This window comes from Lepus europaeus, unplaced genomic scaffold (assembly GCF_033115175.1).
Source record: "Lepus europaeus isolate LE1 unplaced genomic scaffold, mLepTim1.pri SCAFFOLD_96, whole genome shotgun sequence".
NCBI classification, from domain to species: Eukaryota; Metazoa; Chordata; class Mammalia; order Lagomorpha; family Leporidae; genus Lepus; species Lepus europaeus.
In genome coordinates, this window is record NW_026909620.1 from 498,632 (window position 1) to 504,452 (window position 5,821).

A 5,821-nucleotide genomic window follows, 5' to 3' on the forward strand; every position below is an offset into this window, starting at 1 on the left:
TGCTGTCCATTGCATATGAAATCCACACCAGTTTTTCCAGACATGACTGGATGAAACCAGAAATATCCGGTTGTGTTTTGGCTAACTCAATCCGAAATATTGTGAAAGGCTCTGTGTTTGTTTTTTCTGGATATTATCGATGGACTTTATAGTTTTGAATGTTTTTATCAGGGAACATTTCATTTTGTACCTTTGAAACACTAATTGGTTCATCATGGGGACACCAGCTCTACACATTCGTATTTTCTAGGGAGAAAGCTAAAGGAACTGCGGGAAACAAACATGATATTTCTGTTTGTATAGATGACATTTTATGCACTTGCCTAAGGAAAAGACTTTGCTTTTCTCCAAAACCATTTTTACTCTGATTTTCGCAGTCAGTTGCATACGAATTCCACACCATTTTGTCCGGATATGACTGGATGAAACCGGAAATATCCAGTTGTGTTCTGGCTAACTCAATCCCAGATATTGCTGCAGCCTGTGTTTGTGTATTCCTGATATTATCCACGGACTTTATTATTTTGAATTTTTTTATCAGGGAACATTAAATTTTCGGTTTGGAAACACTAATTGGTTCCACATGGAGACAAAAGCTCTATTCATTCTTATTTTCTAGGGAGAAATCTAGAGGAACTGCGACAACAAACATGATATTTCTGTTTGTATAGATGACATTTTATGCACTTGCCTAATTAAAAGACTTTGCTTTTCTCCAAAACCATTTGTACTGTGATTTTCTCGGTCCATTGCATACGAATTCCCCACTAGTTTGTGCGGATATGACTGGATGAAACCGGAAATATCCAGTATTGTTTTGGGTAACTCAAGCCTAAATATTGGTAAAGATTCTGGGTTTGCTTTTTCTGGATTTTATCAACAGACTTTATTGTTTTGAACGTCTTTTATCGGGGAATATTTTATTTTAAGCTTGGATACAGTAATTGATTCCACATGGAGACACCAGCTCTACATATTCGTATTTCCTAGGGAGAAAGCTAGATTAACTGCTGGAGGGAAATATGTTCTTTCTGTTTGTGTAGATGACATTTTATGCACTTGCCTAACGAAAAGACTTTGCTTTTCTCCAAAACCATTTTAACTCTGATTTTCTCGGTCCATTTTATACGAATTCCACACCACTTTGTCCGGATATGACTGGATCAAACCAGAAATATCCGGTTGTGTTTTGGCTAACTCAATCCGAAATATTGTGAAAGCTTCTGTGTTTGTCTTTTCCGGATATTATCGATGGACTGTATTGTTTTGAATGTTTTTATCAGGGAACATTTCATTTTGTACCATAGAAACACTAATTGGTTCATCATGGGTAAACCAGCTCTACATATTCGTATTTTCTAAGGAGAAAGCTAGAGGAACTGTGGCAAACAAACATGATATTTCTGTTGTATAGATGACATTTTATGCACTTGCCTAACGAAAAGACTTTGCTTTTCTCCAAAACCATTTTTACTGTGATTTTCTCGGTCCATTGCATACGAATTCCACACCAGTTTCTCCGGATATGACTGGATGAAACCGGAAATATCGGATCTGTTTGGGCTAACTCAATCACAGATATTGCTACAGCCTCTGTGTTTGTGTTTTCTGGATATTATGGATGGACTTTATTGTTTTGGATGTTTTTATCAGGGAACATTTAATTTTGTACCGTTGAAACACTAATTGGTTCATTATGGGTACACCATCTCTGCACATTCGTATTTTCTAGGGAGAAAGCTAGAGGAATTGCGGCAAACAAACATGATATTTCTGTTTGTATCAATGACATTTTATGCACTTGCCTAATGAAAAGACTTTGCTTTTCTCCAAAACCATTTTACTCTGATTTTCTCTGTCCATTGCATACGAATTCCCCACTAGTTTGTCCGGATATGACTGGATGAACCCGAACATATCCGGTTTTGTTTTGGCTAATTCAATCCCAGATACTGCTACAGTCTCTGCGTTTGTGAATTCCTGATATTATCCACGGACTTTATTGTTTTGAATGTTTTTATCGGGGAACATTAAATTTTCGGTTTGGAAACACTAATTGGTTCCACATGAAGACAAAAGCTCTATTCATTCTTATTTTCTAGGGAGAAATCTAGAGGAACTGCGACAACAAACATGATATTTCTGTTTGTATAGATGACATTTTATGCACTTGCCTAATTAAAAGACTTTGCTTTTCTCCAAAACCATTTGTACTGTGATTTTCTCGGTCCATTGCATACGAATTCCCCACTAGTTTGTGCGGATATGACTGGATGAAACCGGAAATATCCAGTATTGTTTTGGGTAACTCAAGCCTAAATATTGGTAAAGATTCTGGGTTTGCTTTTTCTGGATTTTATCAACAGACTTTATTGTTTTGAACGTCTTTTATCGGGGAATATTTTATTTTGAGCTTGGATACAGTAATTGATTCCACATGGAGACACCAGCTCTACATATTCGTATTTCCTAGGGAGAAAGCTAGATTAACTGCTGGAGGGAAATATGTTCTTTCTGTTTGTGTAGATGACATTTTATGCACTTGCCTAACGAAAAGACTTTGCTTTTCTCCAAAACCATTTTAACTCTGATTTTCTCGGTCCATTTTATACGAATTCCACACCACTTTGTCCGGATATGACTGGATCAAACCAGAAATATCCGGTTGTGTTTTGGCTAACTCAATCCGAAATATTGTGAAAGCTTCTGTGTTTGTCTTTTCCGGATATTATCGATGGACTGTATTGTTTTGAATGTTTTTATCAGGGAACATTTCATTTTGTACCATAGAAACACTAATTGGTTCATCATGGGTAAACCAGCTCTACATATTCGTATTTTCTAAGGAGAAAGCTAGAGGAACTGTGGCAAACAAACATGATATTTCTGTTGTATAGATGACATTTTATGCACTTGCCTAACGAAAAGACTTTGCTTTTCTCCAAAACCATTTTTACTGTGATTTTCTCGGTCCATTGCATACGAATTCCACACCAGTTTCTTCGGATATGACTGGATGAAACCGGAAATATCGGATCTGTTTGGGCTAACTCAATCACAGATATTGCTACAGCCTCTGTGTTTGAGTTTTCTGGATATTATGGATGGACTTTATTGTTTTGGATGTTTTTATCAGGGAACATTTAATTTTGTACCGTTGAAACACTAATTGATTCATTATGGGTACACCATCTCTGCACATTCATATTTTCTAGGGAGAAAGCTAGAGGAATTGCGGCAAACAAACATGATATTTCTGTTTGTATCAATGACATTTTATGCACTTGCCTAATGAAAAGACTTTGCTTTTCTCCAAAACCATTTTACTCTGATTTTCTCTGTCCATTGCATACGAATTCCCCACTAGTTTGTCCGGATATGACTGGATGAACCCGGACATATCCGGTTTTGTTTTGGCTAATTCAATCCCAGATACTGCTACAGTCTCTGCGTTTGTGAATTCCTGATATTATCCACGGACTTTATTGTTTTGAATGTTTTTATCGGGGAACATTTAATTTTGTACCGTTGAAACACTAATTGGTTCCACTTGGAGACACGAGTTCTACACATTCGTATTTTGTAGGGAGAAAGCTAGAGGAACTGCGGCAAACAAACATGATATTTCTGTTTGTATCGATGATATTTTATGTACTTGCCTAATGAAAAGACTTTGCTTTTCTCCAAAACCGTTTTTACTGTGATTTTCTCGTTCCATTGCATAGGAATTCCACACCACTTTGTCCGGATATGACTGGATGAAACCAGAAATATCCGGTTGTGTTTTAGCTATCTCAATCCGAAATATAGTGAAAGCCTCTGTGTTTGTGTTTTCTGGATATTATCGATGGACCTTGTTGTTTTCAATGTTTTTATCAGGGAACATTTCATTTTGTACCTTAGACACACTAATTGATTCATCATGGGGACACGAGTTCTACACATTCGTATTTTCTAGGGAGAAAGCTAGAGGAACCGCGGCACACAAACATGATATTTCTGTTTGTATAGATGACATTTTATGCAGTTCCCTAACGAAAATACATTGCTTTTCTCCGAAACCAATTTTACTGTGATATTCTCCGTCCATTGCATATGAATTCCACACCCATTTGTCCAGACATGACTGGATGAAACCAGAAATATCCGGTTTTGTTTTGGCTAACTCAATCCCAGATATTGCTGTGTTTGTGTTTTCCTGATATTATCCACGGACTTTATTGTTTTCAATGATTTTTATCAGGGAACATTTTATTTTGAGGTTGGATACAGTAATTGGTTCCACATGAAGACACCGTCTCTACACATTCGTATTTTCTACGGAGAAAGCTAGAGGAACTGTGGCAAACAAACATGATATTTCTGTTAGTATCGATGACATTTTATGCACTTGCCTAATGAAAAGACTTTGCTTTTCTTCAAAACCATTTTTACTGTGATTTTCACTGCCCATTGCAAATGAATTCCACACCAGTTTCTCCGGATATGACTGGATGAAACGGCATATATCCGGTTTTTTTTGGCTAACGCAATCCCAGATATTGCTACAGCCTCTGTGTTTGTGTATTCCTGATATTATCCATGGGCTTTATTGTTTTGAATGTTTATTATCGGGGAACATTTTATTTTGAGCTTGGATACAGTAACTGGTTCCACATGGAGACACCAGCTCTAGGTATTCGTATTTTCTAGGGAGAAAGCTAGAGGAACTGCGGCAAACAAACATGATATTTCTGTTTGTATCGATGACATTTTATGCACTTGCCTAATGAAAAGACCTTGCTTTTCTCCAAAACCATTTGTACTGTGATTTTCTCGGTCCATTGCAAATGAATTCCACACAACTTTGTCCGGATTTGACTGGATGGAACCAAATATGTATGGTTGTGTTTTGGGTAACTCAATGCGAAATATTGCGAAAGTTTCTGTGTTTGTGGTTTCTAGATATTATCGATGGAGTTTATTGTTTTGAATGCTTTTTTTATCAGGGAACATTTAACTTTGTACTGTAGAAACACTAGTTGGTTTCTCATGGGAACACCAGCTCTACATATTCGTATTTTCTAGGGAGAAAGCTAGAGGAACTGTGGCAAACAAACATGGTATTTCTGTTTGTATAGATGACATTTTATGCACTTGCCTAACGAAAAGACTTTCCTTTTCTCCAAAACCATTTTTACTGTGATTTTTTTGGTTCATTGCATACGAATTCCACACCAGTTTGTCCGGATATGACTGGATGAAACCAGAAATATCCGGTTTTGTTTTGGCTTACTCAATCCCAGATATTGCTACAGCCTCTGTGTTTGTGTATTCCTGATATTATACATGGACCTTATTGTTTTGAATGTTTTTATCAGTGATCGTTTAATTTTGTTCCATAGAAGCACTTGTTGGTTTCTCATGGGAACACCAGCTCTAGATATTCATATTTTCTAGGGAGAAACCTAGAGGAACTGTGGCAAACAAACATGATATTTCTGATAAGAACAGATACTACACTTGATCTTAGTCAAAAGGCCGAGAAGCGATCAAACATGATATTTCTGTTTGTATAGATGACGTTTTATGCACTTGACTAATGAAAAGACTTTGCTTTTCTCCAAAACCATTTTTACTGTGATTTTCTCGGTCCATTGCATATGAATTCCACACCACTTTCTCCGGATTTGACTGGATGAAACCAGATATATACGGTTGTGTTTTGGCTAACTCAATCCCAAATATTGTGATAGCCTCTGTGTTTGTGTTTTCCTGATATTATCCATGGACTTTATTGTTTTGAATGTTTTTTATCATGGAACATTTAATTTTTTTTACT

The 5,821-nt window shown here is 36.6% G+C and overlaps 1 pseudogene; it reads right to left on the reverse strand.

The window, feature by feature from the left end:
* Positions 1-5,367: 5,367 nt before the first annotated feature.
* On the reverse strand, positions 5,368-5,532 carry LOC133755746 (U2 spliceosomal RNA; annotated as a pseudogene).
* Positions 5,533-5,821: the final 289 nt, after the last annotated feature.